The 24,405-nt window shown below is 45.1% G+C and overlaps 19 non-coding genes across 19 annotated transcripts; all 19 read left to right on the top strand.

The window, feature by feature from the left end:
- The first annotated feature begins 217 nt into the window (after positions 1-217).
- LOC141189093 (U2 spliceosomal RNA) lies at positions 218-408 on the top strand. The gene has a single exon (XR_012263164.1). It is a non-coding gene; the product is annotated as a U2 spliceosomal RNA (small nuclear RNA).
- Positions 409-1,529: 1,121 nt separating this feature from the next.
- On the top strand, positions 1,530-1,720 carry LOC141189092 (U2 spliceosomal RNA). Its single transcript, XR_012263163.1, has one exon. It is a non-coding gene; the product is annotated as a U2 spliceosomal RNA (small nuclear RNA).
- Positions 1,721-2,842: 1,122 nt separating this feature from the next.
- LOC141189091 (U2 spliceosomal RNA) lies at positions 2,843-3,033 on the top strand. The gene has a single exon (XR_012263162.1). It is a non-coding gene; the product is annotated as a U2 spliceosomal RNA (small nuclear RNA).
- Positions 3,034-4,155: 1,122 nt separating this feature from the next.
- On the top strand, positions 4,156-4,346 carry LOC141189090 (U2 spliceosomal RNA). The gene has a single exon (XR_012263161.1). It is a non-coding gene; the product is annotated as a U2 spliceosomal RNA (small nuclear RNA).
- A 1,121-nt stretch (positions 4,347-5,467) lies between these two features.
- Positions 5,468-5,658, top strand: LOC141184554 (U2 spliceosomal RNA). The gene has a single exon (XR_012259298.1). It is a non-coding gene; the product is annotated as a U2 spliceosomal RNA (small nuclear RNA).
- A 1,121-nt stretch (positions 5,659-6,779) lies between these two features.
- On the top strand, positions 6,780-6,970 carry LOC141189089 (U2 spliceosomal RNA). Its single transcript, XR_012263160.1, has one exon. It is a non-coding gene; the product is annotated as a U2 spliceosomal RNA (small nuclear RNA).
- Positions 6,971-8,092: 1,122 nt separating this feature from the next.
- LOC141184672 (U2 spliceosomal RNA) lies at positions 8,093-8,283 on the top strand. The gene has a single exon (XR_012259405.1). It is a non-coding gene; the product is annotated as a U2 spliceosomal RNA (small nuclear RNA).
- Positions 8,284-9,404: 1,121 nt separating this feature from the next.
- LOC141189088 (U2 spliceosomal RNA) lies at positions 9,405-9,595 on the top strand. The gene has a single exon (XR_012263159.1). It is a non-coding gene; the product is annotated as a U2 spliceosomal RNA (small nuclear RNA).
- A 1,121-nt stretch (positions 9,596-10,716) lies between these two features.
- Positions 10,717-10,907, top strand: LOC141189087 (U2 spliceosomal RNA). The gene has a single exon (XR_012263158.1). It is a non-coding gene; the product is annotated as a U2 spliceosomal RNA (small nuclear RNA).
- A 1,120-nt stretch (positions 10,908-12,027) lies between these two features.
- LOC141189086 (U2 spliceosomal RNA) lies at positions 12,028-12,218 on the top strand. The gene has a single exon (XR_012263157.1). It is a non-coding gene; the product is annotated as a U2 spliceosomal RNA (small nuclear RNA).
- A 1,118-nt stretch (positions 12,219-13,336) lies between these two features.
- On the top strand, positions 13,337-13,527 carry LOC141186885 (U2 spliceosomal RNA). Its single transcript, XR_012261122.1, has one exon. It is a non-coding gene; the product is annotated as a U2 spliceosomal RNA (small nuclear RNA).
- A 1,123-nt stretch (positions 13,528-14,650) lies between these two features.
- LOC141189085 (U2 spliceosomal RNA) lies at positions 14,651-14,841 on the top strand. The gene has a single exon (XR_012263156.1). It is a non-coding gene; the product is annotated as a U2 spliceosomal RNA (small nuclear RNA).
- A 1,121-nt stretch (positions 14,842-15,962) lies between these two features.
- LOC141189082 (U2 spliceosomal RNA) lies at positions 15,963-16,153 on the top strand. Its single transcript, XR_012263154.1, has one exon. It is a non-coding gene; the product is annotated as a U2 spliceosomal RNA (small nuclear RNA).
- A 1,124-nt stretch (positions 16,154-17,277) lies between these two features.
- LOC141185294 (U2 spliceosomal RNA) lies at positions 17,278-17,468 on the top strand. The gene has a single exon (XR_012259970.1). It is a non-coding gene; the product is annotated as a U2 spliceosomal RNA (small nuclear RNA).
- A 1,121-nt stretch (positions 17,469-18,589) lies between these two features.
- On the top strand, positions 18,590-18,780 carry LOC141185338 (U2 spliceosomal RNA). Its single transcript, XR_012260010.1, has one exon. It is a non-coding gene; the product is annotated as a U2 spliceosomal RNA (small nuclear RNA).
- A 1,122-nt stretch (positions 18,781-19,902) lies between these two features.
- LOC141185257 (U2 spliceosomal RNA) lies at positions 19,903-20,093 on the top strand. The gene has a single exon (XR_012259936.1). It is a non-coding gene; the product is annotated as a U2 spliceosomal RNA (small nuclear RNA).
- Positions 20,094-21,213: 1,120 nt separating this feature from the next.
- On the top strand, positions 21,214-21,404 carry LOC141191390 (U2 spliceosomal RNA). Its single transcript, XR_012265387.1, has one exon. It is a non-coding gene; the product is annotated as a U2 spliceosomal RNA (small nuclear RNA).
- A 1,122-nt stretch (positions 21,405-22,526) lies between these two features.
- On the top strand, positions 22,527-22,717 carry LOC141189081 (U2 spliceosomal RNA). Its single transcript, XR_012263153.1, has one exon. It is a non-coding gene; the product is annotated as a U2 spliceosomal RNA (small nuclear RNA).
- Positions 22,718-23,840: 1,123 nt separating this feature from the next.
- Positions 23,841-24,031, top strand: LOC141185293 (U2 spliceosomal RNA). The gene has a single exon (XR_012259969.1). It is a non-coding gene; the product is annotated as a U2 spliceosomal RNA (small nuclear RNA).
- The last annotated feature ends 374 nt before the right edge of the window (positions 24,032-24,405 follow it).

The following is a 24,405-nucleotide window of genomic DNA, read 5'->3' as shown; positions in this document are numbered from 1 at the left end:
GGGAACAGCCGGGGGTTGAGGGTACTGTGCTAAAAGAGGTGGAGTTATGCAGATCTAAAACGCGTGGATTGCAGCAGCAGCAAGCCGAAAAGTGCAGGCATGTGAGGGATCTAGAGGTTGACAGCATGTCTTCTTAACGGGAGTCCAGGTGGCCATCTCCACAAATGGACTTTTCAGAATCCTTGGGTGGCACCGTAGTCGGAAACCAATTCTGGTTATCGCTTCTCGGCCTTTTGGCTAAGATCAAGTGTAGTATCTGTTCTTATCAGTTTAATATCTGATACGTCCCCTATCTGGGGACCATATATTAAATGGATTTTTAGAACAGGGAGATGGAAAAAGAGCTTGCTCTGTCCACTCCACGCATTGACCTGGTATTGCAGTATCTCCAGGACCGGTGCACCCCTTCTTTAATGCAGTTTCTAAAATCAGAAAGAATTGAATTCAATGCTTTTTGTTCATTTTGCTTGTTTGTCGGATTTTGGGATGGACTCTTTGGCTTTGCTTTTCTTCTCCTCATTGGATTTTTCATGTTAAAAGTTGCAGAAGCCAGATGACAAGCTCATTTTGGTTCAACTTCAGCAACTGTGCATTGCATTGCCATGTAATGTAATGTAATGCAATGCTATCTATCTAGCTCTCCCTCTATACTTCCTTTTGGATAAACAGACATATTAGGCAAGCATTTTGGAGCTTTCACCTAAATAACTACAGGTGGTGAGATAAGCTGCACAATATAATTGACCTTTCAGTATATTGTTGCACACACACCATCTATTTAGCAAATGCCCTTGTTATCAACAGCAGCCTTTTAAACTCACCTGAGCTAACAGGTATGTGAGCTGGTTACTCTGCTGCGCTTAAAATTTCTTTTTTGGTTTGCTACAATGCCTTTTCTGAAACGTTGTCTCCCTCTGCTGGAACACTGACTTCTTTCATTTAATGCCTGCAGACTATAAAAGAGAAACCAACCCAAAAAGTTTGGTTGATTAGTCTGTGGCATTCTTTTAAACTGTTGCTTATGGCGGTCTCTGTGAGTTTCTCAGTGTCATTCAGCCATCCAGGTATCCCGCCTGCAGTAGACGGAATGTGGCAATGGAACGCTGGCTGCGCGTGTCATAATAGGCTCTGAGCCTTTATATACCTGCGCACAGCAGCAGCCACCTTCAGTCTGCTGCTGGACAGCCAGCAGCAGCAGCAGCAGGAGAGGTAATTAATCAGCAACCCTCCTGCTAAGGGTAGACAGCTGCTCGTTCCACCCCCCCCCCCGCCTTAATTGGTTCTCCTCCCTTCCCACGGTGTTGAGGCGGGTGGGAACAGCCGGGGGTTGTGGGTACTGTGCTAAAAGAGGTGGAGTTATGCAGATCTAAAACGCGTGGATTGCAGCAGCAGCAAGCCGAAAAGTGCAGGCATGTGAGGGATCTAGAGGTTGACAGCATGTCTTCTTAACGGGAGTCCAGGTGGCCATCTCCACAAATGGACTTTTCAGAATCCTTGGGTGGCACCGTAGTCGGAAACCAATTCTGGTTATCGCTTCTCGGCCTTTTGGCTAAGATCAAGTGTAGTATCTGTTCTTATCAGTTTAATATCTGATACGTCCCCTATCTGGGGACCATATATTAAATGGATTTTTAGAACAGGGAGATGGAAAAAGAGCTTGCTCTGTCCACTCCACGCATTGACCTGGTATTGCAGTATCTCCAGGACCGGTGCACCCCTTCTTTAATGCAGTTTCTAAAATCAGAAAGAATTGAATTCAATGCTTTTTGTTCATTTTGCTTGTTTGTCGGATTTTGGGATGGACTCTTTGGCTTTGCTTTTCTTCTCCTCATTGGATTTTTCATGTTAAAAGTTGCAGAAGCCAGATGACAAGCTCATTTTGGTTCAACTTCAGCATCTGTGCATTGCATTGCCATGTAATGTAATGTAATGCAATGCTATCTATCTAGCTCTCCCTCTATACTTCCTTTTGGATAAACAGACATATTAGGCAAGCATTTTGGAGCTTTCACCTAAATAACTACAGGTGGTGAGATAAGCTGCACAATATAATTGACCTTTCAGTATATTGTTGCACACACACCATCTATTTAGCAAATGCCCTTGTTATCAACAGCAGCCTTTTAAACTCACCTGAGCTAACAGGTATGTGAGCTGGTTACTCTGCTGCGCTTAAAATTTCTTTTTTGGTTTGCTACAATGCCTTTTCTGAAACGTTGTCTCCCTCTGCTGGAACACTGACTTCTTTCATTTAATGCCTGCAGACTATAAAAGAGAAACCAACCCAAAAAGTTTGGTTGATTAGTCTGTGGCATTCTTTTAAACTGTTGCTTATGGCGGTCTCTGTGAGCTTCTCAGTGACATTCAGCCATCCAGGTATCCCGCCTGCAGTAGACGGAATGTGGCAATGGAACGCTGGCTGCGCGTGTCATAATAGGCTCTGAGCCTTTATATACCTGCGCACAGCAGCAGCCACCTTCAGTCTGCTGCTGGACAGCCAGCAGCAGCAGCAGCAGGAGAGGTAATTAATCAGCAACCCTCCTGCTAAGGGTAGACAGCTGCTCGTTCCACCCCCCCCCCCCGCCTTAATTGGTTCTCCTCCCTTCCAACGGTGTTGAGGCGGGTGGGAACAGCCGGGGGTTGAGGGTACTGTGCTAAAAGAGGTGGAGTTATGCAGATCTAAAACGTGTGGATTGCAGCAGCAGCAAGCCGAAAAGTGCAGGCATGTGAGGGATCTAGAGGTTGACAGCATGTCTTCTTAACGGGAGTCCAGGTGGCCATCTCCACAAATGGACTTTTCAGAATCCTTGGGTGGCACCGTAGTCGGAAACCAATTCTGGTTATCGCTTCTCGGCCTTTTGGCTAAGATCAAGTGTAGTATCTGTTCTTATCAGTTTAATATCTGATACGTCCCCTATCTGGGGACCATATATTAAATGGATTTTTAGAACAGGGAGATGGAAAAAGAGCTTGCTCTGTCCACTCCACGCATTGACCTGGTATTGCAGTATCTCCAGGACCGGTGCACCCCTTCTTTAATGCAGTTTCTAAAATCAGAAAGAATTGAATTCAATGCTTTTTGTTCATTTTGCTTGTTTGTCGGATTTTGGGATGGACTCTTTGGCTTTGCTTTTCTTCTCCTCATTGGATTTTTCATGTTAAAAGTTGCAGAAGCCAGATGACAAGCTCATTTTGGTTCAACTTCAGCAACTGTGCATTGCATTGCCATGTAATGTAATGTAATGCAATGCTATCTATCTAGCTCTCCCTCTATACTTCCTTTTGGATAAACAGACATATTAGGCAAGCATTTTGGAGCTTTCACCTAAATAACTACAGGTGGTGAGATAAGCTGCACAATATAATTGACCTTTCAGTATATTGTTGCACACACACCATCTATTTAGCAAATGCCCTTGTTATCAACAGCAGCCTTTTAAACTCACCTGAGCTAACAGGTATGTGAGCTGGTTACTCTGCTGCGCTTAAAATTTCTTTTTTGGTTTGCTACAATGCCTTTTCTGAAACGTTGTCTCCCTCTGCTGGAACACTGACTTCTTTCATTTAATGCCTGCAGACTATAAAAGAGAAACCAACCCAAAAAGTTTGGTTGATTAGTCTGTGGCATTCTTTTAAACTGTTGCTTATGGCGGTCTCTGTGAGCTTCTCAGTGACATTCAGCCATCCAGGTATCCCGCCTGCAGTAGACGGAATGTGGCAATGGAACGCTGGCTGCGCGTGTCATAATAGGCTCTGAGCCTTTATATACCTGCGCACAGCAGCAGCCACCTTCAGTCTGCTGCTGGACAGCCAGCAGCAGCAGCAGCAGGAGAGGTAATTAATCAGCAACCCTCCTGCTAAGGGTAGACAGCTGCTCGATCCACCCCCCCCCCCCGCCTTAATTGGTTCTCCTCCCTTCCAACGGTGTTGAGGCGGGTGGGAACAGCCGGGGGTTGAGGGTACTGTGCTAAAAGAGGTGGAGTTATGCAGATCTAAAACGCGTGGATTGCAGCAGCAGCAAGCCGAAAAGTGCAGGCATGTGAGGGATCTAGAGGTTGACAGCATGTCTTCTTAACGGGAGTCCAGGTGGCCATCTCCACAAATGGACTTTTCAGAATCCTTGGGTGGCACCGTAGTCGGAAACCAATTCTGGTTATCGCTTCTCGGCCTTTTGGCTAAGATCAAGTGTAGTATCTGTTCTTATCAGTTTAATATCTGATACGTCCCCTATCTGGGGACCATATATTAAATGGATTTTTAGAACAGGGAGATGGAAAAAGAGCTTGCTCTGTCCACTCCACGCATTGACCTGGTATTGCAGTATCTCCAGGACCGGTGCACCCCTTCTTTAATGCAGTTTCTAAAATCAGAAAGAATTGAATTCAATGCTTTTTGTTCATTTTGCTTGTTTGTCGGATTTTGGGATGGACTCTTTGGCTTTGCTTTTCTTCTCCTCATTGGATTTTTCATGTTAAAAGTTGCCGAAGCCAGATGACAAGCTCATTTTGGTTCAACTTCAGCAACTGTGCATTGCATTGCCATGTAATGTAATGTAATGCAATGCTATCTATCTAGCTCTCCCTCTATACTTCCTTTTGGATAAACAGACATATTAGGCAAGCATTTTGGAGCTTTCACCTAAATAACTACAGGTGGTGAGATAAGCTGCACAATATAATTGACCTTTCAGTATATTGTTGCACACACACCATCTATTTAGCAAATGCCCTTGTTATCAACAGCAGCCTTTTAAACTCACCTGAGCTAACAGGTATGTGAGCTGGTTACTCTGCTGCGCTTAAAATTTCTTTTTTGGTTTGCTACAATGCCTTTTCTGAAACGTTGTCTCCCTCTGCTGGAACACTGACTTCTTTCATTTAATGCCTGCAGACTATAAAAGAGAAACCAACCCAAAAAGTTTGGTTGATTAGTCTGTGGCATTCTTTTAAACTGTTGCTTATGGCGGTCTCTGTGAGCTTCTCAGTGACATTCAGCCATCCAGGTATCCCGCCTGCAGTAGACGGAATGTGGCAATGGAACGCTGGCTGCGCGTGTCATAATAGGCTCTGAGCCTTTATATACCTGCGCACAGCAGCAGCCACCTTCAGTCTGCTGCTGGACAGCCAGCAGCAGCAGCAGCAGGAGAGGTAATTAATCAGCAACCCTCCTGCTAAGGGTAGACAGCTGCTCGATCCACCCCCCCCCCCGCCTTAATTGGTTCTCCTCCCTTCCAACGGTGTTGAGGCGGGTGGGAACAGCCGGGGGTTGAGGGTACTGTGCTAAAAGAGGTGGAGTTATGCAGATCTAAAACGCGTGGATTGCAGCAGCAGCAAGCCGAAAAGTGCAGGCATGTGAGGGATCTAGAGGTTGACAGCATGTCTTCTTAACGGGAGTCCAGGTGGCCATCTCCACAAATGGACTTTTCAGAATCCTTGGGTGGCACCGTAGTCGGAAACCAATTCTGGTTATCGCTTCTCGGCCTTTTGGCTAAGATCAAGTGTAGTATCTGTTCTTATCAGTTTAATATCTGATACGTCCCCTATCTGGGGACCATATATTAAATGGATTTTAAGAACAGGGAGATGGAAAAAGAGCTTGCTCTGTCCACTCCACGCATTGACCTGGTATTGCAGTATCTCCAGGACCGGTGCACCCCTTCTTTAATGCAGTTTCTAAAATCAGAAAGAATTGAATTCAATGCTTTTTGTTCATTTTGCTTGTTTGTCGGATTTTGGGATGGACTCTTTGGCTTTGCTTTTCTTCTCCTCATTGGATTTTTCATGTTAAAAGTTGCAGAAGCCAGATGACAAGCTCATTTTGGTTCAACTTCAGCAACTGTGCATTGCATTGCCATGTAATGTAATGTAATGCAATGCTATCTATCTAGCTCTCCCTCTATACTTCCTTTTGGATAAACAGACATATTAGGCAAGCATTTTGGAGCTTTCACCTAAATAACTACAGGTGGTGAGATAAGCTGCACAATATAATTGACCTTTCAGTATATTGTTGCACACACACCATCTATTTAGCAAATGCCCTTGTTATCAACAGCAGCCTTTTAAACTCACCTGAGCTAACAGGTATGTGAGCTGGTTACTCTGCTGCGCTTAAAATTTCTTTTTTGGTTTGCTACAATGCCTTTTCTGAAACGTTGTCTCCCTCTGCTGGAACACTGACTTCTTTCATTTAATGCCTGCAGACTATAAAAGAGAAACCAACCCAAAAAGTTTGGTTGATTAGTCTGTGGCATTCTTTTAAACTGTTGCTTATGGCGGTCTCTGTGAGCTTCTCAGTGACATTCAGCCATCCAGGTATCCCGCCTGCAGTAGACGGAATGTGGCAATGGAACGCTGGCTGCGCGTGTCATAATAGGCTCTGAGCCTTTATATACCTGCGCACAGCAGCAGCCACCTTCAGTCTGCTGCTGGACAGCCAGCAGCAGCAGCAGCAGGAGAGGTAATTAATCAGCAACCCTCCTGCTAAGGGTAGACAGCTGCTCGTTCCACCCCCCCCCCCGCCTTAATTGGTTCTCCTCCCTTCCAACGGTGTTGAGGCGGGTGGGAACAGCCGGGGGTTGAGGGTACTGTGCTAAAAGAGGTGGAGTTATGCAGATCTAAAACGCGTGGATTGCAGCAGCAGCAAGCCGAAAAGTGCAGGCATGTGAGGGATCTAGAGGTTGACAGCATGTCTTCTTAACGGGAGTCCAGGTGGCCATCTCCACAAATGGACTTTTCAGAATCCTTGGGTGGCACCGTAGTCGGAAACCAATTCTGGTTATCGCTTCTCGGCCTTTTGGCTAAGATCAAGTGTAGTATCTGTTCTTATCAGTTTAATATCTGATACGTCCCCTATCTGGGGACCATATATTAAATGGATTTTTAGAACAGGGAGATGGAAAAAGAGCTTGCTCTGTCCACTCCACGCATTGACCTGGTATTGCAGTATCTCCAGGACCGGTGCACCCCTTCTTTAATGCAGTTTCTAAAATCAGAAAGAATTGAATTCAATGCTTTTTGTTCATTTTGCTTGTTTGTCGGATTTTGGGATGGACTCTTTGGCTTTGCTTTTCTTCTCCTCATTGGATTTTTCATGTTAAAAGTTGCAGAAGCCAGATGACAAGCTCATTTTGGTTCAACTTCAGCAACTGTGCATTGCATTGCCATGTAATGTAATGTAATGCAATGCTATCTATCTAGCTCTCCCTCTATACTTCCTTTTGGATAAACAGACATATTAGGCAAGCATTTTGGAGCTTTCACCTAAATAACTACAGGTGGTGAGATAAGCTGCACAATATAATTGACCTTTCAGTATATTGTTGCACACACACCATCTATTTAGCAAATGCCCTTGTTATCAACAGCAGCCTTTTAAACTCACCTGAGCTAACAGGTATGTGAGCTGGTTACTCTGCTGCGCTTAAAATTTCTTTTTTGGTTTGCTACAATGCCTTTTCTGAAACGTTGTCTCCCTCTGCTGGAACACTGACTTCTTTCATTTAATGCCTGCAGACTATAAAAGAGAAACCAACCCAAAAAGTTTGGTTGATTAGTCTGTGGCATTCTTTTAAACTGTTGCTTATGGCGGTCTCTGTGAGCTTCTCAGTGACATTCAGCCATCCAGGTATCCCGCCTGCAGTAGACGGAATGTGGCAATGGAACGCTGGCTGCGCGTGTCATAATAGGCTCTGAGCCTTTATATACCTGCGCACAGCAGCAGCCACCTTCAGTCTGCTGCTGGACAGCCAGCAGCAGCAGCAGCAGGAGAGGTAATTAATCAGCAACCCTCCTGCTAAGGGTAGACAGCTGCTCGTTCCACCTCCCCCCCCCGCCTTAATTGGTTCTCCTCCCTTCCAACGGTGTTGAGGCGGGTGGGAACAGCCGGGGGTTGAGGGTACTGTGCTAAAAGAGGTGGAGTTATGCAGATCTAAAACGCGTGGATTGCAGCAGCAGCAAGCCGAAAAGTGCAGGCATGTGAGGGATCTAGAGGTTGACAGCATGTCTTCATAACGGGAGTCCAGGTGGCCATCTCCACAAATGGACTTTTCAGAATCCTTGGGTGGCACCGTAGTCGGAAACCAATTCTGGTTATCGCTTCTCGGCCTTTTGGCTAAGATCAAGTGTAGTATCTGTTCTTATCAGTTTAATATCTGATACGTCCCCTATCTGGGGACCATATATTAAATGGATTTTTAGAACAGGGAGATGGAAAAAGAGCTTGCTCTGTCCACTCCACGCATTGACCTGGTATTGCAGTATCTCCAGGAAAGGTGCACCCCTTCTTTAATGCAGTTTCTAAAATCAGAAAGAATTGAATTCAATGCTTTTTGTTCATTTTGCTTGTTTGTCGGATTTTGGGATGGACTCTTTGGCTTTGCTTTTCTTCTCCTCATTGGATTTTTCATGTTAAAAGTTGCAGAAGCCAGATGACAAGCTCATTTTGGTTCAACTTCAGCAACTGTGCATTGCATTGCCATGTAATGTAATGTAATGCAATGCTATCTATCTAGCTCTCCCTCTATACTTCCTTTTGGATAAACAGACATATTAGGCAAGCATTTTGGAGCTTTCACCTAAATAACTACAGGTGGTGAGATAAGCTGCACAATATAATTGACCTTTCAGTATATTGTTGCACACACACCATCTATTTAGCAAATGCCCTTGTTATCAACAGCAGCCTTTTAAACTCACCTGAGCTAACAGGTATGTGAGCTGGTTACTCTGCTGCGCTTAAAATTTCTTTTTTGGTTTGCTACAATGCCTTTTCTGAAACGTTGTCTCCCTCTGCTGGAACACTGACTTCTTTCATTTAATGCCTGCAGACTATAAAAGAGAAACCAACCCAAAAAGTTTGGTTGATTAGTCTGTGGCATTCTTTTAAACTGTTGCTTATGGCGGTCTCTGTGAGCTTCTCAGTGACATTCAGCCATCCAGGTATCCCGCCTGCAGTAGACGGAATGTGGCAATGGAACGCTGGCTGCGCGTGTCATAATAGGCTCTGAGCCTTTATATACCTGCGCACAGCAGCAGCCACCTTCAGTCTGCTGCTGGACAGCCAGCAGCAGCAGCAGCAGGAGAGGTAATTAATCAGCAACCCTCCTGCTAAGGGTAGACAGCTGCTCGTTCCACCCCCCCCCCCGCCTTAATTGGTTCTCCTCCCTTCCAACGGTGTTGAGGCGGGTGGGAACAGCCGGGGGTTGAGGGTACTGTGCTAAAAGAGGTGGAGTTATGCAGATCTAAAACGCGTGGATTGCAGCAGCAGCAAGCCGAAAAGTGCAGGCATGTGAGGGATCTAGAGGTTGACAGCATGTCTTCTTAACGGGAGTCCAGGTGGCCATCTCCACAAATGGACTTTTCAGAATCCTTGGGTGGCACCGTAGTCGGAAACCAATTCTGGTTATCGCTTCTCGGCCTTTTGGCTAAGATCAAGTGTAGTATCTGTTCTTATCAGTTTAATATCTGATACGTCCCCTATCTGGGGACCATATATTAAATGGATTTTTAGAACAGGGAGATGGAAAAAGAGCTTGCTCTGTCCACTCCACGCATTGACCTGGTATTGCAGTATCTCCAGGACCGGTGCACCCCTTCTTTAATGCAGTTTCTAAAATCAGAAAGAATTGAATTCAATGCTTTTTGTTCATTTTGCTTGTTTGTCGGATTTTGGGATGGACTCTTTGGCTTTGCTTTTCTTCTCCTCATTGGATTTTTCATGTTAAAAGTTGCAGAAGCCAGATGACAAGCTCATTTTGGTTCAACTTCAGCAACTGTGCATTGCATTGCCATGTAATGTAATGTAATGCAATGCTATCTATCTAGCTCTCCCTCTATACTTCCTTTTGGATAAACAGACATATTAGGCAAGCATTTTGGAGCTTTCACCTAAATAACTACAGGTGGTGAGATAAGCTGCAAAATATAATTGACCTTTCAGTATATTGTTGCACACACACCATCTATTTAGCAAATGCCCTTGTTATCAACAGCAGCCTTTTAAACTCACCTGAGCTAACAGGTATGTGAGCTGGTTACTCTGCTGCGCTTAAAATTTCTTTTTTGGTTTGCTACAATGCCTTTTCTGAAACGTTGTCTCCCTCTGCTGGAACACTGACTTCTTTCATTTAATGCCTGCAGACTATAAAAGAGAAACCAACCCAAAAAGTTTGGTTGATTAGTCTGTGGCATTCTTTTAAACTGTTGCTTATGGCGGTCTCTGTGAGTTTCTCAGTGACATTCAGCCATCCAGGTATCCCGCCTGCAGTAGACGGAATGTGGCAATGGAACGCTGGCTGCGCGTGTCATAATAGGCTCTGAGCCTTTATATACCTGCGCACAGCAGCAGCCACCTTCAGTCTGCTGCTGGACAGCCAGCAGCAGCAGCAGCAGGAGAGGTAATTAATCAGCAACCCTCCTGCTAAGGGTAGACAGCTGCTCGTTCCACCCCCCCCCCCGCCTTAATTGGTTCTCCTCCCTTCCAACGGTGTTGAGGCGGGTGGGAACAGCCGGGGGTTGAGGGTACTGTGCTAAAAGAGGTGGAGTTATGCAGATCTAAAACGCGTGGATTGCAGCAGCAGCAAGCCGAAAAGTGCAGGCATGTGAGGGATCTAGAGGTTGACAGCATGTCTTCTTAACGGGAGTCCAGGTGGCCATCTCCACAAATGGACTTTTCAGAATCCTTGGGTGGCACCGTAGTCGGAAACCAATTCTGGTTATCGCTTCTCGGCCTTTTGGCTAAGATCAAGTGTAGTATCTGTTCTTATCAGTTTAATATCTGATACGTCCCCTATCTGGGGACCATATATTAAATGGATTTTTAGAACAGGGAGATGGAAAAAGAGCTTGCTCTGTCCACTCCACGCATTGACCTGGTATTGCAGTATCTCCAGGACCGGTGCACCCCTTCTTTAATGCAGTTTCTAAAATCAGAAAGAATTGAATTCAATGCTTTTTGTTCATTTTGCTTGTTTGTCGGATTTTGGGATGGACTCTTTGGCTTTGCTTTTCTTCTCCTCATTGGATTTTTCATGTTAAAAGTTGCAGAAGCCAGATGACAAGCTCATTTTGGTTCAACTTCAGCAACTGTGCATTGCATTGCCATGTAATGTAAAGTAATGCAATGCTATCTATCTAGCTCTCCCTCTATACTTCTTTTGGATAAACAGACATATTAGGCAAGCATTTTGGAGCTTTCACCTAAATAACTACAGGTGGTGAGATAAGCTGCACAATATAATTGACCTTTCAGTATATTGTTGCACACACACCATCTATTTAGCAAATGCCCTTGTTATCAACAGCAGCCTTTTAAACTCACCTGAGCTAACAGGTATGTGAGCTGGTTACTCTGCTGCGCTTAAAATTTCTTTTTTGGTTTGCTACAATGCCTTTTCTGAAACGTTGTCTCCCTCTGCTGGAACACTGACTTCTTTCATTTAATGCCTGCAGACTATAAAAGAGAAACCAACCCAAAAAGTTTGGTTGATTAGTCTGTGGCATTCTTTTAAACTGTTGCTTATGGCGGTCTCTGTGAGTTTCTCAGTGACATTCAGCCATAAAGGTATCCCGCCTGCAGTAGACGGAATGTGGCAATGGAACGCTGGCTGCGCGTGTCATAATAGGCTCTGAGCCTTTATATACCTGCGCACAGCAGCAGCCACCTTCAGTCTGCTGCTGGACAGCCAGCAGCAGCAGCAGCAGGAGAGGTAATTAATCAGCAACCCTCCTGCTAAGGGTAGACAGCTGCTCGTTCCACCCCCCCCCCCGCCTTAATTGGTTCTCCTCCCTTCCAACGGTGTTGAGGCGGGTGGGAACAGCCGGGGGTTGAGGGTACTGTGCTAAAAGAGGTGGAGTTATGCAGATCTAAAACGCGTGGATTGCAGCAGCAGCAAGCCGAAAAGTGCAGGCATGTGAGGGATCTAGAGGTTGACAGCATGTCTTCTTAACGGGAGTCCAGGTGGCCATCTCCACAAATGGACTTTTCAGAATCCTTGGGTGGCACCGTAGTCGGAAACCAATTCTGGTTATCGCTTCTCGGCCTTTTGGCTAAGATCAAGTGTAGTATCTGTTCTTATCAGTTTAATATCTGATACGTCCCCTATCTGGGGACCATATATTAAATGGATTTTTAGAACAGGGAGATGGAAAAAGAGCTTGCTCTGTCCACTCCACGCATTGACCTGGTATTGCAGTATCTCCAGGACCGGTGCACCCCTTCTTTAATGCAGTTTCTAAAATCAGAAAGAATTGAATTCAATGCTTTTTGTTCATTTTGCTTGTTTGTCGGATTTTGGGATGGACTCTTTGGCTTTGCTTTTCTTCTCCTCATTGGATTTTTCATGTTAAAAGTTGCAGAAGCCAGATGACAAGCTCATTTTGGTTCAACTTCAGCAACTGTGCATTGCATTGCCATGTAATGTAAAGTAATGCAATGCTATCTATCTAGCTCTCCCTCTATACTTCTTTTGGATAAACAGACATATTAGGCAAGCATTTTGGAGCTTTCACCTAAATAACTACAGGTGGTGAGATAAGCTGCACAATATAATTGACCTTTCAGTATATTGTTGCACACACACCATCTATTTAGCAAATGCCCTTGTTATCAACAGCAGCCTTTTAAACTCACCTGAGCTAACAGGTATGTGAGCTGGTTACTCTGCTGCGCTTAAAATTTCTTTTTTGGTTTGCTACAATGCCTTTTCTGAAACGTTGTCTCCCTCTGCTGGAACACTGACTTCTTTCATTTAATGCCTGCAGACTATAAAAGAGAAACCAACCCAAAAAGTTTGGTTGATTAGTCTGTGGCATTCTTTTAAACTGTTGCTTATGGCGGTCTCTGTGAGCTTCTCAGTGACATTCAGCCATCCAGGTATCCCGCCTGCAGTAGACGGAATGTGGCAATGGAACGCTGGCTGCGCGTGTCATAATAGGCTCTGAGCCTTTATATACCTGCGCACAGCAGCAGCCACCTTCAGTCTGCTGCTGGACAGCCAGCAGCAGCAGCAGCAGAGGTAATTAATCAGCAACCCTCCTGCTAAGGGTAGACAGCTGCTCGTTCCACCCCCCCCCCCCGCCTTAATTGGTTCTCCTCCCTTCCAACGGTGTTGAGGCGGGTGGGAACAGCCGGGGGTTGAGGGTACTGTGCTAAAAGAGGTGGAGTTATGCAGATCTAAAACGCGTGGATTGCAGCAGCAGCAAGCCGAAAAGTGCAGGCATGTGAGGGATCTAGAGGTTGACAGCATGTCTTCTTAACGGGAGTCCAGGTGGCCATCTCCACAAATGGACTTTTCAGAATCCTTGGGTGGCACCGTAGTCGGAAACCAATTCTGGTTATCGCTTCTCGGCCTTTTGGCTAAGATCAAGTGTAGTATCTGTTCTTATCAGTTTAATATCTGATACGTCCCCTATCTGGGGACCATATATTAAATGGATTTTTAGAACAGGGAGATGGAAAAAGAGCTTGCTCTGTCCACTCCACGCATTGACCTGGTATTGCATTATCTCCAGGACCGGTGCACCCCTTCTTTAATGCAGTTTCTAAAATCAGAAAGAATTGAATTCAATGCTTTTTGTTCATTTTGCTTGTTTGTCGGATTTTGGGATGGACTCTTTGGCTTTGCTTTTCTTCTCCTCATTGGATTTTTCATGTTAAAAGTTGCAGAAGCCAGATGACAAGCTCATTTTGGTTCAACTTCAGCAACTGTGCATTGCATTGCCATGTAATGTAATGTAATGCAATGCTATCTATCTAGCTCTCCCTCTATACTTCCTTTTGGATAAACAGACATATTAGGCAAGCATTTTGGAGCTTTCACCTAAATAACTACAGGTGGTGAGATAAGCTGCACAATATAATTGACCTTTCAGTATATTGTTGCACACACACCATCTATTTAGCAAATGCCCTTGTTATCAACAGCAGCCTTTTAAACTCACCTGAGCTAACAGGTATGTGAGCTGGTTACTCTGCTGCGCTTAAAATTTCTTTTTTGGTTTGCTACAATGCCTTTTCTGAAACGTTGTCTCCCTCTGCTGGAACACTGACTTCTTTCATTTAATGCCTGCAGACTATAAAAGAGAAACCAACCCAAAAAGTTTGGTTGATTAGTCTGTGGCATTCTTTTAAACTGTTGCTTATGGCGGTCTCTGTGAGCTTCTCAGTGACATTCAGCCATCCAGGTATCCCGCCTGCAGTAGACGGAATGTGGCAATGGAACGCTGGCTGCGCGTGTCATAATAGGCTCTGAGCCTTTATATACCTGCGCACAGCAGCAGCCACCTTCAGTCTGCTGCTGGACAGCCAGCAGCAGCAGCAGCAGGAGAGGTAATTAATCAGCAACCCTCCTGCTAAGGGTAGACAGCTGCTCGTTCCACCCCCCCCCCTCCGCCTTAATTGGTTCTCCTCCCTTCCAACGGTGTTGAGGCGGGTGGGAACGGCCGGGGGTTGAGGGTACTGTGCTAAAAGAGGTGGAGTTATGCAGATCTAAAACGCGTGGATTGCAGCAGCAGCAAGCCGAAAAGTGCAGGCATGTGAGGGATCTAGAGGTTGACAGCATGTCTTCTTAACGGGAGTCCAGGTGGCCATCTCCACAAATGGACTTTTCAGAATCCTTGGGTGGCACCGTAGTCGGAAACCAATTCTGGTTATCGCTTCTCGGCCTTTTGGCTAAGATCAAGTGTAGTATCTGTTCTTATCAGTTTAATATCTGATACGTCCCCTATCTGGGGACCATATATTAAATGGATTTTTAGAACAGGGAGATGGAAAAAGAGCTTGCTCTGTCCACTCCACGCATTGACCTGGTATTGCAGTATCTCCAGGACCGGTGCACCCCTTCTTTAATGCAGTTTCTAAAATCAGAAAGAATTGAATTCAATGCTTTTTGTTCATTTTGCTTGTTTGTCGGATTTTGGGATGGACTCTTTGGCTTTGCTTTTCTTCTCCTCATTGGATTTTTCATGTTAAAAGTTGCAGAAGCCAGATGACAAGCTCATTTTGGTTCAACTTCAGCAACTGTGCATTGCATTGCCATGTAATGTAATGTAATGCAATGCTATCTATCTAGCTCTCCCTCTATACTTCCTTTTGGATAAACAGACATATTAGGCAAGCATTTTGGAGCTTTCACCTAAATAACTACAGGTGGTGAGATAAGCTGCACAATATAATTGACCTTTCAGTATATTGTTGCACACACACCATCTATTTAGCAAATGCCCTTGTTATCAACAGCAGCCTTTTAAACTCACCTGAGCTAACAGGTATGTGAGCTGGTTACTCTGCTGCGCTTAAAATTTCTTTTTTGGTTTGCTACAATGCCTTTTCTGAAACGTTGTCTCCCTCTGCTGGAACACTGACTTCTTTCATTTAATGCCTGCAGACTATAAAAGAGAAACCAACCCAAAAAGTTTGGTTGATTAGTCTGTGGCATTCTTTTAAACTGTTGCTTATGGCGGTCTCTGTGAGCTTCTCAGTGACATTCAGCCATCCAGGTATCCCGCCTGCAGTAGACGGAATGTGGCAATGGAACGCTGGCTGCGCGTGTCATAATAGGCTCTGAGCCTTTATATACCTGCGCACAGCAGCAGCCACCTTCAGTCTGCTGCTGGACAGCCAGCAGCAGCAGCAGCAGGAGAGGTAATTAATCAGCAACCCTCCTGCTAAGGGTAGACAGCTGCTCGTTCCACCCCCCCCCCCGCCTTAATTGGTTATCCTCCCTTCCAACGGTGTTGAGGCGGGTGGGAACAGCCGGGGGTTGAGGGTACTGTGCTAAAAGAGGTGAAGTTATGCAGATCTAAAACGCGTGGATTGCAGCAGCAGCAAGCCGAAAAGTGCAGGCATGTGAGGGATCTAGAGGTTGACAGCATGTCTTCTTAACGGGAGTCCAGGTGGCCATCTCCACAAATGGACTTTTCAGAATCCTTGGGTGGCACCGTAGTCGGAAACCAATTCTGGTTATCGCTTCTCGGCCTTTTGGCTAAGATCAAGTGTAGTATCTGTTCTTATCAGTTTAATATCTGATACGTCCCCTATCTGGGGACCATATATTAAATGGATTTTTAGAACAGGGAGATGGAAAAAGAGCTTGCTCTGTCCACTCCACGCATTGACCTGGTATTGCAGTATCTCCAGGACCGGTGCACCCCTTCTTTAATGCAGTTTCTAAAATCAGAAAGAATTGAATTCAATGCTTTTTGTTCATTTTGCTTGTTTGTCGGATTTTGGGATGGACTCTTTGGCTTTGCTTTTCTTCTCCTCATTGGATTTTTCATGTTAAAAGTTGCAGAAGCCAGATGACAAGCTCATTTTGGTTCAACTTCAGCAACTGTGCATTGCATTGCCATGTTATGTAATGTAATGCAATGCTATCTATCTAGCTCTCCCTCTATACTTCCTTTTGGATAAACAGACATATTAGGCAAGCATTTTGGAGCTTTCACCTAAATAACTACAGGTGGTGAGATAAGCTGCAAAATATAATTGACCTTTCAGTATATTGTTGCACACACACCATCTATTTAGCAAATGCCCTTGTTATCAACAGCAGCCTTTTAAACTCACCTGAGCTAACAGGTATGTGAGCTGGTTACTCTGCTGCGCTTAAAATTTCATTTTTGGTTTGCTACAATGCCTTTTCTGAAACGTTGTCTCCCTCTGCTGGAACACTGACTTCTTTCATTTAATGCCTGCAGACTATAAAAGAGAAACCAACCCAAAAAGTTTGGTTGATTAGTCTGTGGCATTCTTTTAAACTGTTGCTTATGGCGGTCTCTGTGAGCTTCTCAGTGACATTCAGCCATCCAGGTATCCCGCCTGCAGTAGACGGAATGTGGCAATGGAACGCTGGCTGCGCGTGTCATAATAGGCTCTGAGCCTTTATATACCTGCGCACAGCAGCAGCCACCTTCAGTCTGCTGCTGGACAGCCAGCAGCAGCAGCAGCAGGAGAGGTAATTAATCAGCAACCCTCCTGCTAAGGGTAGACAGCTGCTCGTTCCACCCCCCCCCCCCCCGCCTTAATTGGTTCTCCTCCCTTCCAACGGTGTTGAGGCGGGTGGGAACAGCCGGGGGTTGAGGGTACTGTGCTAAAAGAGGTGGAGTTATGCAGATCTAAAACGCGTGGATTGCAGCAGCAGCAAGCCGAAAAGTGCAGGCATGTGAGGGATCTAGAGGTTGACAGCATGTCTTCTTAACGGGAGTCCAGGTGGCCATCTCCACAAATGGACTTTTCAGAATCCTTGGGTGGCACTGTAGTCGGAAACCAATTCTGGTTATCGCTTCTCGGCCTTTTGGCTAAGATAAAGTGTAGTATCTGTTCTTATCAGTTTAATATCTGATACGTCCCCTATCTGGGGACCATATGTTAAATGGATTTTTAGAACAGGGAGATGGAAAAAGAGCTTGCTCTGTCCACTCCACGCATTGACCTGGTATTGCAGTATCTCCAGGACCGGTGCACCCCTTCTTTAATGCAGTTTCTAAAATCAGAAAGAATTGAATTCAATGCTTTTTGTTCATTTTGCTTGTTTGTCGGATTTTGGGATGGACTCTTTGGCTTTGCTTTTCTTCTCCTCATTGGATTTTTCATGTTAAAAGTTGCAGAAGCCAGATGACAAGCTCATTTTGGTTCAACTTCAGCAACTGTGCATTGCATTGCCATGTAATGTAATGTAATGCAATGCTATCTATCTAGCTCTCCCTCTATACTTCCTTTTGGATAAACAGACATATTAGGCAAGCATTTTGGAGCTTTCACCTAAATAACTACAGGTGGTGAGATAAGCTGCACAATATAATTGACCTTTCAGTATAATGTTGCACACACACCATCTATTTAGCAAATGCCCTTGTTATCAACAGCAGCCTTTTAAACTCACCTGAGCTAACAGGTATGTGAGCTGGTTACTCTGCTGCGCTTAAAATTTCTTTTTTGGTTTGCTACAATGCCTTTTCTGAAACGTTGTCTCCCTCTGCTGGAACACTGACTTCTTTCATTTAATGCCTGCAGACTATAAAAGAGAAACCAACCCAAAAAGTTTGGTTGATTAGTCTGTGGCATTCTTTTAAACTGTTGCTTATGGCGGTCTCTGTGAGCTTCTCAGTGACATTCAGCCATCCAGGTATCCCGCCTGCAGTAGACGGAATGTGGCAATGGAACGCTGGCTGCGCGTGTCATAATAGGCTCTGAGCCTTTATATACCTGCGCACAGCAGCAGCCACCTTCAGTCTGCTGCTGGACAGCCAGCAGCAGCAGCAGCAGGAGAGGTAATTAATCAGCAACCCTCCTGCTAAGGGTAGACAGCTGCTCGTTCCACCCCCCCCCCCGCCTTAATTGGTTCTCCTCCCTTCCAACGGTGTTGAGGCGGGTGGGAACAGCCGGGGGTTGAGGGTACTGTGCTAAAAGAGGTGGAGTTATGCAGATCTAAAACGCGTGGATTGCAGCAGCAGCAAGCCGAAAAGTGCAGGCATGTGAGGGATCTAGAGGTTGACAGCATGTCTTCTTAACGGGAGTCCAGGTGGCCATCTCCACAAATGGACTTTTCAGAATCCTTGGGTGGCACCGTAGTCGGAAACCAATTCTGGTTATCGCTTCTCGGCCTTTTGGCTAAGATCAAGTGTAGTATCTGTTCTGATCAGTTTAATATCTGATACGTCCCCTATCTGGGGACCATATATTAAATGGATTTTTAGAACAGGGAGATGGAAAAAGAGCTTGCTCTGTCCACTCCACGCATTGACCTGGTATTGCAGTATCTCCAGGACCGGTGCACCCCTTCTTTAATGCAGTTTCTAAAATCAGAAAGAATTGAATTCAATGCTTTTTGTTCATTTTGCTTGTTTGTCGGATTTTGGGATGGACTCTTTGGCTTTGCTTTTCTTCTCCTCATTGGATTTTTCATGTTAAAAGTTGCAGAAGCCAGATGACAAGCTCATTTTGGTTCAACTTCAGCAACTGTGCATTGCATTGCCATGTAATGTAATGTAATGCAATGCTATCTATCTAGCTCTCCCTCTATACTTCCCTTTGGATAAACAGACATATTAGGCAAGCATTTTGGAGCTTTCACCTAAATAACTACAGGTGGTGAGATAAGCTGCACAATATAATTGACCTTTCAGTATATTGTTGCACACACACCATCTATTTAGCAAATGCCCTTGTTATCAACAGCAGCCTTTTAAACTCACCTGAGCTAACAGGTATGTGAGCTGGTTACTCTGCTGCGCTTAAAATTTCTTTTTTGGTTTGCTACAATGCCTTTTCTGAAACGTTGTCTCCCTCTGCTGGAACACTGACTTCTTTCATTTAATGCCTGCAGACTATAAAAGAGAAACCAACCCAAAAAGTTTGGTTGATTAGTCTGTGGCATTCTTTTAAACTGTTGCTTATGGCGGTCTCTGTGAGCTTCTCAGTGACATTCAGCCATCCAGGTATCCCGCCTGCAGTAGACGGAATGTGGCAATGGAACGCTGGCTGCGCGTGTCATAATAGGCTCTGAGCCTTTATATACCTGCGCACAGCAGCAGCCACCTTCAGTCTGCTGCTGGACAGCCAGCAGCAGCAGCAGCAGGAGAGGTAATTAATCAGCAACCCTCCTGCTAAGGGTAGACAGCTGCTCGTTCCACCCCCCCCCCCCGCCTTAATTGGTTCTCCTCCCTTCCAACGGTGTTGAGGCGGGTGGGAACAGCCGGGGGTTGAGGGTACTGTGCTAAAAGAGGTGGAGTTATGCAGATCTAAAACGCGTGGATTGCAGCAGCAGCAAGCCGAAAAGTGCAGGCATGTGAGGGATCTAGAGGTTGACAGCATGTCTTCTTAACGGGAGTCCAGGTGGCCATCTCCACAAATGGACTTTTCAGAATCCTTGGGTGGCACTGTAGTCGGAAACCAATTCTGGTTATCGCTTCTCGGCCTTTTGGCTAAGATAAAGTGTAGTATCTGTTCTTATCAGTTTAATATCTGATACGTCCCCTATCTGGGGACCATATGTTAAATGGATTTTTTGAACAGGGAGATGGAAAAAGAGCTTGCTCTGTCCACTCCACGCATTGACCTGGTATTGCAGTATCTCCAGGACCGGTGCACCCCTTCTTTAATGCAGTTTCTAAAATCAGAAAGAATTGAATTCAATGCTTTTTGTTCATTTTGCTTGTTTGTCGGATTTTGGGATGGACTCTTTGGCTTTGCTTTTCTTCTCCTCATTGGATTTTTCATGTTAAAAGTTGCAGAAGCCAGATGACAAGCTCATTTTGGTTCAACTTCAGCAACTGTGCATTGCATTGCCATGTAATGTAATGTAATGCAATGCTATCTATCTAGTTCTCCCTCTATACTTCCTTTTGGATAAACAGACATATTAGGCAAGCATTTTGGAGCTTTCACCTAAATAACTACAGGTGGTGAGATAAGCTGCACAATATAATTGACCTTTCAGTATAATGTTGCACACACACCATCTATTTAGCAAATGCCCTTGTTATCAACAGCAGCCTTTTAAACTCACCTGAGCTAACAGGTATGTGAGCTGGTTACTCTGCTGCGCTTAAAATTTCTTTTTTGGTTTGCTACAATGCCTTTTCTGAAACGTTGTCTCCCTCTGCTGGAACACTGACTTCTTTCATTTAATGCCTGCAGACTATAAAAGAGAAACCAACCCAAAAAGTTTGGTTGATTAGTCTGTGGCATTCTTTTAAACTGTTGCTTATGGCGGTCTCTGTGAGCTTCTCAGTGACATTCAGCCATCCAGGTATCCCGCCTGCAGTAGACGGAATGTGGCAATGGAACGCTGGCTGCGCGTGTCATAATAGGCTCTGAGCCTTTATATACCTGCGCACAGCAGCAGCCACCTTCAGTCTGCTGCTGGACAGCCAGCAGCAGCAGCAGCAGGAGAGGTAATTAATCAGCAACCCTCCTGCTAAGGGTAGACAGCTGCTCGTTCCACCCCCCCCCCGCCTTAATTGGTTCTCCTCCCTTCCAACGGTGTTGAGGCGGGTGGGAACAGCCGGGGGTTGAGGGTACTGTGCTAAAAGAGGTGGAGTTATGCAGATCTAAAACGCGTGGATTGCAGCAGCAGCAAGCCGAAAAGTGCAGGCATGTGAGGGATCTAGAGGTTGACAGCATGTCTTCTTAACGGGAGTCCAGGTGGCCATCTCCACAAATGGACTTTTCAGAATCCTTGGGTGGCACCGTAGTCGGAAACCAATTCTGGTTATCGCTTCTCGGCCTTTTGGCTAAGATCAAGTGTAGTATCTGTTCTTATCAGTTTAATATCTGATACGTCCCCTATCTGGGGACCATATATTAAATGGATTTTTAGAACAGGGAGATGGAAAAAGAGCTTGCTCTGTCCACTCCACGCATTGACCTGGTTTTGCAGTATCTCCAGGACCGGTGCACCCCTTCTTTAATGCAGTTTCTAAAATCAGAAAGAATTGAATTCAATGCTTTTTGTTCATTTTGCTTGTTTGTCGGATTTTGGGATGGACTCTTTGGCTTTGCTTTTCTTCTCCTCATTGGATTTTTCATGTTAAAAGTTGCAGAAGCCAGATGACAAGCTCATTTTGGTTCAACTTCAGCAACTGTGCATTGCATTGCCATGTAATGTAATGTAATGCAATGCTATCTATCTAGCTCTCCCTCTATACTTCCTTTTGGATAAACAGACATATTAGGCAAGCATTTTGGAGCTTTCACCTAAATAACTACAGGTGGTGAGATAAGCTGCACAATATAATTGACCTTTCAGTATATTGTTGCACACACACCATCTATTTAGCAAATGCCCTTGTTATCAACAGCAGCCTTTTAAACTCACCTGAGCTAACAGGTATGTGAGCTGGTTACTCTGCTGCGCTTAAAATTTCTTTTTTGGTTTGCTACAATGCCTTTTCTGAAACGTTGTCTCCCTCTGCTGGAACACTGACTTCTTTCATTTAATGCCTGCAGACTATAAAAGAGAAACCAACCCAAAAAGTTTGGTTGATTAGTCTGTGGCATTCTTTTAAACTGTTGCTTATGGCGGTCTCTGTGAGCTTCTCAGTGACATTCAGCCATCCAGGTATCCCGCCTGCAGTAGACGGAATGTGGCAATGGAACGCTGGCTGCGCGTGTCATAATAGGCTCTGAGCCTTTATATACCTGCGCACAGCAGCAGCCACCTTCAGTCTGCTGCTGGACAGCCAGCAGCAGCAGCAGCAGGAGAGGTAATTAATCAGCAACCCTCCTGCTAAGGGTAGACAGCTGCTCGTTCCACACCCCCCCCCCGCCTTAATTGGTTCTCCTCCCTTCCAACGGTGTTGAGGCGGGTGGGAACAGCCGGGGGTTGAGGGTACTGTGCTAAAAGAGGTGGAGTTATGCAGATCTAAAACGCGTGGATTGCAGCAGCAGCAAGCCGAAAAGTGCAGGCATGTGAGGGATCTAGAGGTTGACAGCATGTCTTCTTAACGGGAGTCCAGGTGGCCATCTCCACAAATGGACTTTTCAGAATCCTTGGGTGGCACCGTAGTCGGAAACCAATTCTGGTTATCGCTTCTCGGCCTTTTGGCTAAGATCAAGTGTAGTATCTGTTCTTATCAGTTTAATATCTGATACGTCCCCTATCTGGGGACCATATATTAAATGGATTTTTAGAACAGGGAGATGGAAAAAGAGCTTGCTCTGTCCACTCCACGCATTGACCTGGTATTGCAGTATCTCCAGGACCGGTGCACCCCTTCTTTAATGCAGTTTCTAAAATCAGAAAGAATTGAATTCAATGCTTTTTGTTCATTTTGCTTGTTTGTCGGATTTTGGGATGGACTCTTTGGCTTTGCTTTTCTTCTCCTCATTGGATTTTTCATGTTAAAAGTTGCAGAAGCCAGATGACAAGCTCATTTTGGTTCAACTTCAGCAACTGTGCATTGCATTGCCATGTTATGTAATGTAATGCAATGCTATCTATCTAGCTCTCCCTCTATACTTCCTTTTGGATAAACAGACATATTAGGCAAGCATTTTGGAGCTTTCACCTAAATAACTACAGGTGGTGAGATAAGCTGCAAAATATAATTGACCTTTCAGTATATTGTTGCACACACACCATCTATTTAGCAAATGCCCTTGTTATCAACAGCAGCCTTTTAAACTCACCTGAGCTAACAGGTATGTGAGCTGGTTACTCTGCTGCGCTTAAAATTTCTTTTTTGGTTTGCTACAATGCCTTTTCTGAAACGTTGTCTCCCTCTGCTGGAACACTGACTTCTTTCATTTAATGCCTGCAGACTATAAAAGAGAAACCAACCCAAAAAGTTTGGTTGATTAGTCTGTGGCATTCTTTTAAACTGTTGCTTATGGCGGTCTCTGTGAGCTTCTCAGTGACATTCAGCCATCCAGGTATCCCGCCTGCAGTAGACGGAATGTGGCAATGGAACGCTGGCTGCGCGTGTCATAATAGGCTCTGAGCCTTTATATACCTGCGCACAGCAGCAGCCACCTTCAGTCTGCTGCTGGACAGCCAGCAGCAGCAGCAGCAGGAGAGGTAATTAATCAGCAACCCTCCTGCTAAGGGTAGACAGCTGCTCGTTCCACCCCCCCCCCCCCGCCTTAATTGGTTCTCCTCCCTTCCAACGGTGTTGAGGCGGGTGGGAACAGCCGGGGGTTGAGGGTACTGTGCTAAAAGAGGTGGAGTTATGCAGATCTAAAACGCGTGGATTGCAGCAGCAGCAAGCCGAAAAGTGCAGGCATGTGAGGGATCTAGAGGTTGACAGCATGTCTTCTTAACGGGAGTCCAGGTGGCCATCTCCACAAATGGACTTTTCAGAATCCTTGGGTGGCACTGTAGTCGGAAACCAATTCTGGTTATCGCTTCTCGGCCTTTTGGCTAAGATAAAGTGTAGTATCTGTTCTTATCAGTTTAATATCTGATACGTCCCCTATCTGGGGACCATATGTTAAATGGATTTTTAGAACAGGGAGATGGAAAAAGAGCTTGCTCTGTCCACTCCACGCATTGACCTGGTATTGCAGTATCTCCAGGACCGGTGCACCCCTTCTTTAATGCAGTTTCTAAAATCAGAAAGAATTGAATTCAATGCTTTTTGTTCATTTTGCTTGTTTGTCGGATTTTGGGATGGACTCTTTGGCTTTGCTTTTCTTCTCCTCATTGGATTTTTCATGTTAAAAGTTGCAGAAGCCAGATGACAAGCTCATTTTGGTTCAACTTCAGCAACTGTGCATTGCATTGCCATGTAATGTAATGTAATGCAATGCTATCTATCTAGTTCTCCCTCTATACTTCCTTTTGGATAAACAGACATATTAGGCAAGCATTTTGGAGCTTTCACCTAAATAACTACAGGTGGTGAGATAAGCTGCACAATATAATTGACCTTTCAGTATAATGTTGCACACACACCATCTATTTAG

Source organism: Phyllobates terribilis, unplaced genomic scaffold, assembly GCF_046119375.1.
Source record: "Phyllobates terribilis strain yellow unplaced genomic scaffold, ASM4611937v1 Scaffold_40__1_contigs__length_11209783, whole genome shotgun sequence".
Classification (NCBI taxonomy): domain Eukaryota; kingdom Metazoa; phylum Chordata; class Amphibia; order Anura; family Dendrobatidae; genus Phyllobates; species Phyllobates terribilis.
Note: the sequence above shows the minus strand (reverse complement) of the source record. Positions and strands in the feature narration are given on the sequence as shown.